Source organism: Poecilia latipinna, unplaced genomic scaffold (genome assembly GCF_001443285.1).
Source record: "Poecilia latipinna isolate Pla-1442-1.1 unplaced genomic scaffold, P_latipinna-1.0 Scaffold269, whole genome shotgun sequence".
Lineage (NCBI taxonomy): Eukaryota > Metazoa > Chordata > Actinopteri > Cyprinodontiformes > Poeciliidae > Poecilia > Poecilia latipinna.
The window spans coordinates 208,496-223,555 of record NW_015112885.1 but is presented as its reverse complement, the minus strand read 5'-3'; the positions used below and the strand labels follow the sequence as shown (position 1 = coordinate 223,555).

Below are 15,060 nucleotides of genomic sequence, written 5' to 3'. Positions count from 1 at the left end.
GGTTTAGCTACAAACCCAATAAACATCAACTCAGAATGTGACAATTCTTTAACATAGCTGAAATGTCTCATTTCATAAATCCACAACATTTTTTCTAAAAAGAACAGATTTGTGGACATTGGGCTGAAAGAGCCAACCTGGATACAACCAATCCAAATTAGCTGGAACTTACTTGGGAATGACAGATCACTCCTCCTTGCTCTGCAACCGTCTCATCTCAGTATCTACCAGAACCCAGCAGCTAGCCATCACTGTTTGCTAAATATGTCCAGCGGCTAATGAGGCTTGGTGAATGACAATAAGCAAACTTTTCCTCAGAGGGCTGCTCTTCCTCTACGCAGGACCTGCTCATTGTCCTGTGACGGATTTCACAAGGGAATAGGAGAGTGCCAGCCCATCCTGTTTACGGCGCTTCAAATCCCAGATCACAATTACACCATTGACTGAGCGCGCAAGGTTAAAAGCAAAGTTAGAAAGTGCAATTTGTGTACTTAGTTTGAGAATAGATTATATCAGTTAAGAATGTGGGCCATTGTGATTCATTCAAGCCATAGAAAAATCAGATTGGTACTCAACTTTTTATAAATGAAAGCCTCATTCAAACACTTCTTAATGCATCAGTTGTGTTTTGCACCAGTTCCACCAGGAATGCATTTGTTCAGCTTGAGCTCAGTCCCATGTCACCAAAGAGCACATTTTTTCATTTAACATCAGCAAACCTTACATATATACATTTTTAATACTGACTCAGAAAATACTTCTTTTTGTGGCACACGGAAATCTAAAAGGTCTTCTGGAAATCTGGTAGCCTTCTGAAAGTTCATGGAGAAAATATAAGCTTGGGTCCTCATCCTCATGTTTAGAGATGCATAGAGGCTGTTTGTAGCGCAGTAATTGTTGGCTGTGACATGAGTTCACACTTTGTGTGCCAGTGTAATGTTTAACTAGTCGGGTTGCATCTCACAGCAGTAGATACAAACACTTGGGCACTTTCAGCGCCCAAGATGTTGAAAGTCACAGAGAGGTTTCGATAGCACACGAGTAACAGAGCAGTCCCATCACAACCGATCTGGTTGTGGAGATTGTGGAGCCCTGTCTGTTTCATGTTGTATTTATATCCCAGTGAATTATCTTTCATGTTACTTTATAGAGTTTCATTGGCACTCGGGTGATCTTACAAAAGTAAACTAGAAATTATGTTTCATGTAAAAATACTTCACTAAAAATAATTAATAGTAGAGGTGACAATAAGTGAAAACGTTAAGATATTTTTCCCCTCGCTAAACCAATGTAATAAAGTTAAAGGTTGGATTTATCCCAATGTTTGAGTGAGACTGACTGCAGAAAAACAAACAAAAAAAAAAAAACATTTTACTAATGTTAATCTTAACTGGAGGAGCCAGTAGTGTGAAGAAAACTTTGTGTTAGCATATTCCACAAAAAAATCTTGCATCACAAATGGAGAGAAAGAAAGAAAAAGAGAGGTGTATTTTGGTAGGTAGTTCAATAAGCTCTTCAAACTCTTGAACCTTACTAACTCCGCAACTCAACAGGTAATGCATTTGCCAGGCAAAGAATGGGGATAATAGATTCCTAATGCAATCAATCAAATCTGGCCAAATTCAAAACAGAAAAGCAAAACACGTTGTGTGCAGACTCCCTTTTCTGTGGGTGTGCCAAATTTTCACACACACCCACACAGTCTCCTCTCCTCTGCTGAGCACCTGCACACACAATGCAAACAGTGTACATGACAGCTGCAGCACGGCAACAAAACCCCCAACATGTTCATACAACTAATAAATAAACCAAATGACTAAAAACCATCCTAGTTCTCTATGTTTGGGTGTACTGTTAGTGGGGACAGAAAAATCCCAACTAGGATGTAAACATAAAATAGGTGAAAATCCACTGAAAATAAAGTGTTTCAAACAGGTGCCATATCAGTGGCAATCCACAGAAAGAATCCCAAGTATGTGCAGAACATGGGCTTTCCTCAAAAGCCCCACAATAGCCTTCATTCATTAGGGATGAATCATATCCGTGTCTAATGGACTCATTAAGCCAGAGTAAACAAACGCAAGGTTAGAGTCCAGCAAAGTACTTTCAGTTTTTACCTCTGCTGCACACAGAGCTGGGTCGATGAGGTAATCCTGAGCTACAGTCTAAACAGACTTTATCTGAGCTGCACAAAGATAAACCAATCAACTCAATCTGGGTTTGTATCAGTTCTTATGTCTATGGCGTGTCCATGGCTGCATATTTTCCCAGCCTGTGTTGGCAGTTCTGTTGTTGTCGTTAAAAGATTCACTTCAGAGCAGCAAGAAACAACTGAGATTTTGCAATAAACATGGACTGTGCAAATCAGGATTTCTGAAAGTCAAATCTAGTTGTGTGACTAGATCAAAATATGAGTGCAGTTCAACAGGATATGAGTTACAACACATTTGCATTAGTGCAGGAAAAACATAAAACATTACAATGACAGATGCAAATGTGCTAGCCTGGCACCATTAGAGGGAAGTCTGTCATTGCGGTTCAATATTCCCAACGGAAAAATGCAAAAAATGTAATGAAAAAACCCGTCCAAACAGTCTGAGGTCACACATGCAGTTTCTTTCACCATTACCACAGCTAAAACTGTTTTCGCTACTAATGTATTTTAAAACTTCATGTGAACCAGCAGCTGCAATCAAAACTGTTTTCACATCCTTTTCTGCTAGATAAAAACTTGGCAAATAGGACTGTGAAATGTTGATACAGAAAAAAAAAAACATGTGCCTGTCTATCCTGCCTTCAAAATAATCAGTAACTCTCACACTGTAGTCTTTTTTATTCTTTTATTTTTATGCTGTTAATTTAGTATGGAATTTCTATATAGAGTTATTTTAAAAGGCAAAGTGTTTCCTTTCCTGAGTAGTAGATGAATAAAACTAGTAAGACAGAACATATTTTGCTGCAGAATGCAATTAGCATTACATAAGAAAAGAACAGAGGAATGCCTTCCCAAGAACAAGGTTTTGAATGGATTATGCATGTGGGTTTGAATCAGCATTCCTCACCATCTTCTCGTCTTGCCCCGAGTGAGCCCAGCCAGGTTAGTGGCAGAGTCTGGGATTTTTCAAGGTCAGCTTAGCTCAGTCCGCCATAAATTATTAAACCCGTGCAAGCTCTGTAGCTGCACTCTTTAACACCATCTTTTTAGCCAAAATCCTTCGTTCCTGCGGTTTTATCTTATTCTAATACATGTGAAATTAAAGAGTAAAAGCCATTTTGTAAAGTGGCAAATCAAAAGGAAAACATTATCCTCTTTACTCTGATTCCCCTTGATGAAATCTTACCTCTCCTTATTAATGGTAATTTAATCTGAAACAGCATCATTAAGACCAAAGAATACACAAAACCTAAACGTAATTGAGGACATAGAGCAAAAATTTGGAAGTTAATGGTCAAAATGTCCATGTTGTTCATGGGATCCAGCAAACACATTGGAGAGGATGCTATGGTTAGATGGCACCACTATTTAACTTTTTGGTCTGTATGCATGAGGCTGTTCAAATTCCAGCAGGACAACCTTGAACATACAGTCCAAGCTACATAAAATGGTTTTAATCATGCATTTTAAAAAAACTCACATAAACTCCAAATCTACATCAAAGTAGTTGATGCAGATCAACTACTTTGATGCGGAAAACAAACAACGAAGCATGTGAGCAAATCTGGTAGACAGCACAAAAAAAAAATGTAAGCAATAATTGAAATGAAAGGTGATCCTACAAATATTGACGCAGGAGAACTGAATAAAAGTACAAGAAACAATTATGAGATTTTAATTTAAAAATAAAAAAATTGAAATCCATGTACCATGCATTTCTTTGTGTTGGTCTAACGCCTAAAATGTCAACAAAATACACTAAAGTTTGCAGTCGTTAAGTTAAGAGGGGTATTCGTTATTTTGCAACGTTATTTTGTTCAACTATTTCGAAAAGCATTTCAAGTTAGGACAGTATGAATGCCTTGAGGTAAGCTCAGCTCCCCTCCCCCCAACTTACCATTGCACATTAATATATTGGGAACAGTTTGTTTGTGTCGGTTTGTTTTTATTCCTGAGATTCTGTTGTCGGATAATGACACCACTACACAGGGCACATTGATTAACTGTCCTTCTTGACTCCAATTTTCAGCCCCAACACACTGCGTCTTTCAGGTCAGGTTATTTTTGCACTAATATTTGTGCAGCACTGCAGCTAAAAGATCCATCTTTGTGTATAAATTTGCAGCAGAGCTAACTAGCGAGGGTAAATCTAGACCAAAACAAAGCATGGAGTCATCTTATTTCCTTTGTCGCATCTCTAAAGTCAAAGGAGAATTTGGTGCTCCCTGTCATGCACACATCTACACATCAGCCAGACACCTTTCCAAGGCAGAGGGATTAACTCTAATACCCGACTACAGTGACTCAGTCTGGTGTAATCGGCTGTGCTTCTCTCAATAGTAACAACAACCAGCCACTCACCTGCAGCGTAGGCGTTCCTACACTGAAATAGCACAGAGTGTATTAATAGCAAAAAAGAAAAAAAAGCACTGGAAAATAATACAGGAGTCAAGTCTTCCAACAGGAATAAAGATGACAAATGGCTAGAAAGACAGAAGGGCAGACAGGTAGTCAGACGCCTCTGTGAAATTCTAACTGAGTTATAAGACTTTGAGAGTAAAGGTCAACAACTGACAGGCCACTGTGACTGAAGTCAATATGTCCCTGAGCAAATCAATACGGCTGTCCAAAGGACACAGTGACAAAGACATGGGAAACTACTTCTCTGCAAACATGCATGTCAGACTCGTAACAGGGTTATAATCTTTTATAAGGATGATTATGTGGGTAGATCCAGAGAATGAACTTGGCTGCTGTGCCTCCTTCATCCCGTCCTCCTCCCTCATAGGCCAGGCTCTGGGAACTGAGGCGTACGCACATGCAGAGCTAAAATTAGCTCTGCTGCAGCTGGAGGGCCAGAAGTGTTGGGATGGGCTGTGGTGCAGTCAAACGCACGTACACACACACACATACACACAGTTCCACCAATTAGACTGGGCCAGAAACAGCACAGGTGACTGCTAACAACATCCTGTTCCCCTGCCTCCACCGCTCTGCAAACTGGGGCATACAAATGCTTCTGATGCAAATGATGTGTGGATACGCACCCGGCTACCGGACGCTGGGCCTAGCAAAAGTATTCATAACCCTTGAACTTATTTTAATGGGATTTTATGTAATCAATGCAAAGTAGTGAGCAATTGTGAAGTGGAAGGAAAATATTACATAATTTTCTTTTTTTATATATATATAAATAAAAATAAAAAACTATAGTGTGATGGAAAACTAATACTGCACACCACAATGAACACACCATCCTGATCCTGAATGGTGGTGGTAGTATAATGCTGTGGGTATATATTTGTTTTTACTAGCACTCACAAAGAAGCTTTCACAGCTGAATGGGAGGATTTATGCAAGTAAACCAAGAAGAAAATCTACTAAAGAAGGGATTCATGACTTCAGTCCTTCTGAACTACAGTAGGCCCCTAGTGGTAATCACAGACATTAGGGACCACAGCCCCCACCCGTACTAAGCCATTCCCTCTCGGGGAGGGTCCACACCGAAATGATTTGCATCTGGATGTTGTGCTACTAACAACGCGTTTTGCAGCTAATACATTTGCATTCAGAACATTAACCATCAAAAATACTGAAAGGCAAATGTGGCTGTTTTATGTTTTTAAATATAATCTGCCAAACTCCCCATTAAGCAAATTAACTGAGTCTTTAAGTTCAGGGATTTATTTATGGTAGAGTTGATAGAAATCGTAATACCAGACACATGACCGCTAATCCCGCAGTGTTTAGCCCTGCTGCTGACTAAGCGTGCATGACGTCTCATACTTCAGAAAAAAGAGGGGGCAAAATGTGGAAAGAACAGCTACATAAGCTGCTCAGCACGTCTAACAATGGGCCACCTTGAGGTTTTGTGGCATGCAGAGACATTTAACACAGGCCTGGGGATCAGCAAGAAGGGGGGTAGCTGGGACACCAAGGATGCTGTGACGTCTCCAATCCAGCCAGAGGACATTAAGCTCATTTTACTGAATATATGCATTAGAAAAATTTTACTAAGGTTATATGGAAACAAGCAACAGAGTGGGCTACAGTTGGCTCCAGTCATAGTGCTGGAATGAGGCAAAGAAATTACATTAGCAGGACAATGACAGAGTTCTGCAAGCAACCTTAGCTAAGCAAATGTGCATTAACCGCTGAGGTTTGGCCAGACAGTTTCTTCCTAATGAAATACCCAATCACTGCAGGCACTGAACCGCCAGACATCTAAAAATTATGGAATTATATAAACTACCTTTAACGTCCCGGGTTTTTCTTGTACATTAGACAGACTAGGTTGCAAACTCTTGCATGCATCGCTCCACTGAACAACTCCGCTTTCCTTCCCCTTTTTTGTCATCATATCACACACACAAAAAATAGTTGGCAATAACTCAAAGGCTCTCTGGAATCAACCCGGCTTTGGCAACGGCTCAACTTCAGAAGGAGAGCGAGTCGTGACCAGCAAACGGAGCAGGAAAGCAGAAAGCTGACCAACAGGAGGGTAAAGCCCAGCAGGAAGCAAAGACTGTGAGGATGAAGGTTCCTATAGGAGCCTTAATGGACTCAGCATTCTGTCCTAAAGATACATACTGAACCTATGTTCCCCTCCACATACACACGGTGTCGGATATGGGGAGGAGATGGTGGAATGATCTTCCAGTTTTATCACTTAACATGCATTAAAGCCACCAGTAAAGTGTTCAGTTTTCCCTTCACACAAGGACCACAGATTGAGAAATGTTTTGGTGAAAGTTCCACCTGCAACTTTTCAATGGGAAGTAGAATTAGAGCTAAAACAAATAGTTTATTTTTCTATAAGCAGAAAAATAGCTTATCAAACGTGGCAAAGAGCAAAGAGAGTTTTCCTATGACTTAGGGGTGAATCATTTGCTCATTTTACACAATAATCACTTAGTTTCTGTTTTATCTGTTAGCAAATCATTCATACATGGCAAAGCAATTACATAAAGGGCTTTATGTAAGATAAATACGGAAGGAAATGAAAAACAAATTGGAAAGGACAAGAGAAATGTGCAGGTAACAGCAGTGAAGTTAATTTGAAGGCCTGAGGAGATGATAATATGGACATAATTATGACAAAGAGATCCAACTAAAGGTAAACAAACACTCTCAGAAGTATAGAGTGTTGCAAATAAAAATAATTTAAGAAACTAAATAACCCCATAAAGAGACAATTCATTAAAATATTTTTAAAATTTTATGTGTACACGCATTACAAGATATAAATTTAATTCAAACATATTTAGAATTTCATTAAATCCATTGGGGACTAATACTATGAAATACCAAAATGGAGCATAAAGCTAAACCAAACAGATTAAGATTATGTTTAAAGACCCAATAAAATTTACCTTCTAGACATCAAGGCCTGGATTGTTATACATTTTTGGAGCTTATATAAAAGCTAAACTGCTGTCATTTTATTCAGGCGTAATAGTTCCTCTCACAACCTGCTTATTAATTTTGGTTGTCTCAAATAATTCATCCATCAACATGCAACAAATCTGGAATTTACAAGCTCAGCCATAAACAAATCAGCTCCATTTTTAAAAAAAAAAAAAAACCTTTCTTGCACATAAGGCAAACAGAAAAACCTGAGCCAGTTTTATTCGAGGCTTGACTTGGAGCGAATAAACTCCTTTATCTCATCTCGTTTTGACTAGATGAGACTAGACTTTATGTTAGTGTCAGTCAAGCATCCCTTTCACGTCTTCAGCTTGTTCAAAATGCTGCTGCCCATCTTCACTGGTACGCAGACATAAACACATCTCTCCAATCTTCTCCTCCCTTCATTGGTTGCCTCTGCATCACGGAATGACTTTCAAATCCAAATGCTGGCTTATAAATACCCTAATAGCCAATGAGGAGATGGAGCTTTTTCTATTGTGCCTCCCGAATTTTGGAATACGTTGCCTTTAAATATTAGACAACATTCCTTGATGTTTTTTTTTTTTTTTTTCATATCAAGCTATAAAATATCTGAACAAGTGTACATCAAGAGCACAGCTTCCTCTCTCTTAATAAAATTATTGTTAATTCAGACCCTCACGGTATCACCTCAGGACAAGAAACATCACAACACTTTGCTGAAAAAAACTTGTTTAAATATTAAACCATTGTCACAGCAAGCATTTCATATGTAGTTTAAATGATTGAGCTAAAACTGTCTGTGTGTGTGTGTGTGAGGGAGGACATAGTGGAAAATGCCTCTCCGACAATTTACGCTGTTGTCCCTGAGCTGATTCCATGACGCCACTTTGCTTTTAGTGTGCACTCATCGATGAGCTGCTGAGATTCCTCTGCTTGGTCTGAGTTTATCACCAAAGGGGAATAGCGACTGGTTTCAGAAGAAATACTTTCTTTACTGTAAGCATCTGCGCTTTGTGTATAAGAGAACACAAAAAAACAACAACAAATTAGAGCATAAATCTTTATATAATTTATTTATATATATTTATATAATCTCCATATATGTTCACATTGGTCAATGAGACCAAAGTTTGAAAAACGTCCAACCAAAGGGAAAAAAAATAAAATAAAATAATAAATTATATATATATATATATATATATATATATATATATATATATATATATATATATTTCACACAAAAGCAGTCACAAGAAATGCTTGGTAAAGGCATTATTTAGATTAATTCTTTAGCCATCAGCATGTTCACAAAGTGTTAAAGCAAACGTCAACCAAGATCTTTATATTTTACATTAATTATCAATAATTTATCGAAGGGCTTAGCACGTGATGGAAATACCTGTTGAGAGTCATCTATTCACTGAGAACAGTCAGAGAAGTGGATTAAAGTTTAACCACTTGATCCAACAACACAGAGCTACATGAATAATGGGGAGATGCAAACGCAGCACTGACCAAAAGGAACCAAGGCAGGTCAAAAGCCTGTAGCACAATCAAGCACTCGTCCTTCACACCAGAACAATAACAAAGATATTATAATACCAAAGGAGCATGGAATGTGACCCAGGGATCCAGATTGTTACCCTGCTTCTTACCCAATCCTTACTGCCATTGTATGTCCTCAGGGGAAAAGATTTTGCACCGACATACTTAAACTTTGTATATTTGTTTATTTAAGGATCCCCATTTGTCTCTACCTTACTAATCTGTCCTCCTATAGCAATTTAATTGTATTGGCAAGAAGGTAGAAGTTTCCCTTGACCAACAGCCTTGTGTCCACTACATTTTAAAGCCAAACTAAAAGTTGTTTAATCAATCATTTTTACTGCATTCAATTCAGAAAACAGCCCCAACACTAATAAAAATTTCTTCCTATAAACCATTTTTGGTTGTATCTTATTAAATATAATCAAAACATACTTTTACAGTTCTTTCATTAATTTTTTTTTTTTTTTTTTAACATTTCTATGTTGGGGTCAGCAATCCTGGACATTTCTGTTTGTTGACACAACTTGGACATTATGTTACATTTTTCTGCAATAATGTAAGAAATCACCAGAGCTACTGGGGTTGAACTTTCATTTGGACTCCAGGATGTTCAGTGCATGATTGACTGGACAGGTGGATTCTTGTGGAGTAAACTTTGTTCACACATGTTGAAATTTTGAAAAATAATAATAATAATAATAATAATAATAACATTTTCAGTGTTTTGTGTTCAATCTAAGGTGGACCTAAGTGTTAAAAAAGCTTTAAAAGCAGCCCTGAGTGGTCATCTCCATCATATAGCTGGACCTATCCTCAAAAACCACCTTCTTTCTTACTTCAAAGTAAAATTGAACATTGTGTGAGTACCTGACTTTTTCATATGGACAGTCTAGCACACCAAAGACAAACTAAAGAACCTGAAGGTTAAACAGTAACTTATAGTGGAAGTCCTTGCTGCAGGAGACAACACACATCCTGCTGTTCTTCCTCCTGTGAACTGCTGTTTGGCTCACAGAGCAGCATGTATATCAGAGACAGCCAACACACACTTCATATCTGGCAGTGCAATGAGTCAGCAGTGGCATTGCTCTCCCTGCATGCCAACTACACGTCCAGCTGACTGCAATACAACAAAAACTAAAATGGCCTTTAATGACTTGTGAGGAAATCTAGAAACCAACTTGGATGCTCAAAGGGAGTTCACTGAAGAAATAAAACAAAATGCATCTCCAAGCTGAAAGAGAACTGTGAGGTTTCTCACATGTTCAGCCTCATGGTGTGCAACAACATGGTAATTCGTCTTTTTTCCGTTCGAAGAAGAGGAAAGGCGGGAGGGGGGGGGGGGGGTTCATGTCTGCCTGTGTGACTCTGTGGGAGGGAGCACTGTACAGTGGAAAATAGTCCCCGCTGCTAATCCATGCCAGGCTAATTACAGCTTTGATCCTCTGTGTGTGTGCATCACCAGTGGTGGGAGGGAGCTAACAAACTGTGAGGGTTCAATACAGCAACAGAGATGCTTTAGCTTAGACACACTTCGATATGCTCGCAACTGGTCCAGATAGACTACCTGCAAATAAACCTAGCTATTATTAATTACATCAAATACATATAACTTTTGCCAGCAGAAAGTTCACTGGAGTCACTTATAAAGTGCACAGTCCCGTTGCTGCAGCTTCCGGTTGTATATTAAAGTCTTTGCCCTCATTAAACATGTTGGGTTGAACAGATTACAGCACTGAGCAGCACATGAAACTCAACTCCTGCAGACGGGGACACAGATTAAGTGGGTAAATGGAGTTTCTGTCTAAAATAGACCACAGCTCTGATGATAGCCCAGTCCCAAAACACATGGTAGCAGAGATGTAGCAAGGGAGGAGGAGGAGGAGGAGGAGGAAGAAGAAGGCGGCTGACGATGAGCAGCAGATGGCATGGAATTATCTAGATCTTCAGCTCTGCATCTTTTGCCTATTACATCACTATTGTAATGGCAGCTTATCAATGCAGAGCGTCATCATTTTAACTTATGTTTAATTAATTCACTGGTTCAGTAGCTCAAAAACAAAAAAAGGATAAATAATTAAATGTCTAAGGACGGCATTGCACCGAGACAACAATTTGACTAAAGTAAAACTAACCACCATCAGGAATGATGCATTTCTGTTGAGAGGAGAGTTGCTTGAAGGCCCCTTTCCATCCTAAACAGCTGGGTTCTGCCAGGTTGGGCAAACAGAGTCAATGTGCTTTAAAGCCGCTGCCAATTTAATACCCAAAGGATCCCATGGCAGTGCTGGGACATCTTTATTTACAGAGGCACCTCAGTGTCCAACAAGAGATTTCTTAGTTACACTATACATTAGCAGGGCACCAGAACAAAGACAGCATTTTGCAAATATAGTCGCACCCTTCGGTTGTTGTTCATACAACTTTCACTACCTGCAAATTCAGCTTCAGGTCTTCTGGGTAACATTTGGGCGGACATTTTCTCTCGCTCTTCTTCGCAAAATATCTCGGGCTCGGTCAGATGAAATGGAGAGCACCTATGAGTATCGATTTTTAAATCTTGCATCAAATTCCTCATTAGATTTAGGTCAGAACTTTGAATGGACCATTTTGACACATGAATCTGCCTTCATTTAAAACCCATTCCATTGTAGTTCTGGGTGTGTGTTTAGAGTCCCTCTGGCTGGTCTATAAAATAAAATTCTTTCACTATACAAGTGGTTCCCAAACTTTTACTCCTGGGCCCCCCCAGTGGTTTCCAAACATTTTCTGCCCCCCGCCTCCCTATGGCTTACAAATAGCTATATGGTTGAACAACGTTTGTGAGGGGGGGCGGAAGAGGATTCTTATAGACTCCCTGTCTCTAAGAATGAGGGGAAGGGGTGGGAAATCGACTTTTTTGGGGGACAAAATTAATGTACTAGCTGGACATAGACAACATCGGTAGCCTACAGGCTACTTGTTAACCTTAAGGTTCTGTATTGATATTAGCTAGCTAGTCATCTTTTAGCTAGCATTACCTGCATCCAAAAACTTTACTCAACTCAGTCTGTTAGTTTGGGGGAAAAACTGTGAAAAGTTCTTTGCGTTTTACTGGTTTGCTGCCATGATTATAACACACCTGTAGCTCTGCACAGCAGCAGCAGGTCTCCTTCGCTGCCGTACAAGTGTAAACCCAGGGCGAGCGTCATAGCACTCATGTTGCGTTTAGAGGCGGCTCGGAAAAACAGGTTACCAGATGTTAGCAACGGATTAAACAGTTTTAACTGCTGATAAAAGTGACAGAGGACACAGATATGGGAAGTGTGGAAGCCTCTGCTGTATCAAATTGACAGAGGAATAACAGAGAGTTGGCCATTCTAAGGTAAAAACCGAGCGCATACAGTGTTCATGTTTTAGTTCTTTTTCATCCATCCAGACGGTTTCCCGCGCCCCCCCTGCAATGGCACGGCGCCCCCCCTAGGGAGCGCACCCCACAGTTTGGGAACCTTTGCACTATACAATCATATGAATACTTCTGTGCCTTTAGCGTTAACTGGGCTTGATATATAGAGTGTTTTGGAGGGTTCACTAAACAACACAGAGTGTTAGTGACGTTCCTAAAAGCTAATGCTTTACCAAGTATTTCATCTTCTGTTCTACAAAATAACAATACAGAAGCTTCTGAACCTGATTATCACTTGCTGGCGGAAACAGTAAGTGATATTACTGTTCCTTAGGCGCTTTTAATAGATTTCCAGCTCATTTGTTCCCTGATAGGGAAATTGTTACTTTGTGCCAGGGAACTGTTGCCATGAAGGAACATTATTTTAATGTAGGAACATTAAAATGATGCTCCTAGATATTTTCTAAATCCAAAAATACCAGTCAAAATTCAATATTTTCATCAATATGTTTTTAGTTCATTGACTTAGGAACTTTTTCTATATTTCAAAATTGGTAAAGTCATCCAAATGGAACAAAGTGTGGAAAAAAGAACATGATGGGTTACAGATGAACAAACAGATTAAATAGATAGATAGTGAGACAGATACTCTATCTGACCCAGGATGGATGATACACAAATGTATGGAAGGACAAATGGATGTCAGGAAGAATAGCTGAATGAATGATGAGTGGATGAATGGATAGATGAAAAAAAATAAAAGACAAGCAGACTGACGGGCACATGAACAAAGAGATAAATGTACTATAGGTGATGAGACAGATATTTGGATGGGTAGGTGTGTAGCCAGATCGATTGATGGACAGTCAGATGAATGGACAAACAGACAAACTGATCATTGGACATCCAGATGGATGGATAACAACATAGATAAACAAATAAGCTGATGGATGAATAATTTAAAAGGTTCATGGATGGTCAGATTGCTGTATGTAGCATTGAATAAATGGCAAACACATATATAGTTCGGTAAAGGAGACGGATGGATGGATAGCAATATATTTTTTAAAGTGAATAGAAACATGTTTCAACACTATTTTCTTGACCTACACATCCCTGGAAAACAGTCAGATACTACACTTTTCCGTACGTACGAATCCTAGTTCCTCAAGAGGAATGTTTCTGTCGCAAATTACAGAGTGCCATCGATAATAAAACAATGAAGCATGGTTCATGCTTCATTGTTTTAGCAGACCACTACAGTTACAAAATGAGGAGGGGAACTAACCTTAAGCTACCATGGTCACAATGTTATGACTGCTCATTGTTCATTAGTGCACTGCTTCACTTAGCAGTAACTTTGTTAATGCAACCAACATAATAACACACTTACTGTAGCCATATCAGATATGAATGTTGCATAAAACTGGCGAAATAAGAGAAAATTTAAGCTTCCGCACCTATTTTTCAAAATAAGACACCCAGCTCTGCCGTCGGAGGAGTTCATCCTTCCCAAAAAAAACGACACAAGACATATATACACTCCAAACGTTCAAGATTAAATGTGTAGTAGTCAGAAATAAAACTATCAACACACTTTGGTGTTTGACCTAAAACACTGAAGCGAACTAACCAGTTACACTGACGATTCAGAGGTGCGCAGCTCCGTTAGCCAGTTAGTTTACTGTTAGCTAAGGTTTTATTTAAAACAAAAAGTGCCACGACAGCCTGAGCCTAAACACAAGAGTTAGCTGCCTTAGCTTGTCTCGCATACCGTTAGCATGCCTCTTCTTGTCAGCAGCTGGTGGACATCCTCGCTTTTCATCAGTCGTGACCAGGCCGAGGCTCGCTTAACTGAGGCTGACTGCTGGCAGCCAAGCTCCAACACCGGGAGCATCTGCTGTGTGTGTGTGCGGTCCCCAGCTACCCGTCCTGGCACAACCTGACGCTGAGGAAGTCTCCTGGTTGGCTGCGGGTTAACATCCACAAGAGTGCTGATGATGTTCCAAGTCACCAGCAGCCCCCCTGACTGACTGACTGACTACCTGGACAATTCTCTGTTTTTTCCCCCCAGCTCGAGTGTAAATTAATACTCACTTGGACTGCAGAATGGCAAACGAGCCGTAAAACATTGATTGTATAACAGGGAGGCAGAAGATGTGTTTGCCCAGGGCGGTCACTCAGGTCGGGTACTTTTCCTTCCAATGATCCCTGTGTGTCTCCGAGCTTCAAATGATCTCTCCACACTGCAATGGTGCTGAAAGACAGTGCAACACGATTGGCTGGACCGAGCGGAACTCGGCGTTCTGCAGGGGGAGTAGCAGTGATGCATTCACGGACATAGGAAAACTCTAAATCGGGATTTCAAGTCTGAACTGATACAGTACAGCGCATAACAGGAAGAAATGCAATGATGTGCAAAAGTACCACTACTTTTCTTAAATGTATTTCTTGTTATATATTTAACATTTTTACACAAATTATTATGGGAAGCTTAGGATACCCAAGAGATTTCACTCGATATAGCTAATGGTACAGAAATGTTAATCCGTTTTTGACAGATGTGCCAAAACAATATCTA

At 39.7% G+C, this 15,060-nt stretch overlaps 1 protein-coding gene across 4 annotated transcripts in view; it reads right to left on the bottom strand.

The window, feature by feature from the left end:
* Positions 1-14,748, bottom strand: part of LOC106948029 (protein FAM126B) — a 45,543-nt gene extending 30,795 nt beyond the window's left edge. For 2 of the 4 annotated variants that reach the window (XM_015033463.1, XM_015033464.1), the window contains exons 1-2: positions 14,577-14,747; positions 14,254-14,448 (exon numbers count right to left, since the gene is read on the bottom strand). The gene's annotated coding sequence lies outside the window, so the exon portion shown is untranslated. Of the gene's footprint in view, positions 1-14,253; positions 14,449-14,576 lie in introns of all 4 variants that reach the window. The other 2 variants (XM_015033461.1, XM_015033462.1) reach the window with 2 other exon arrangements.
* Between the last annotated feature and the right edge of the window lie 312 nt (positions 14,749-15,060).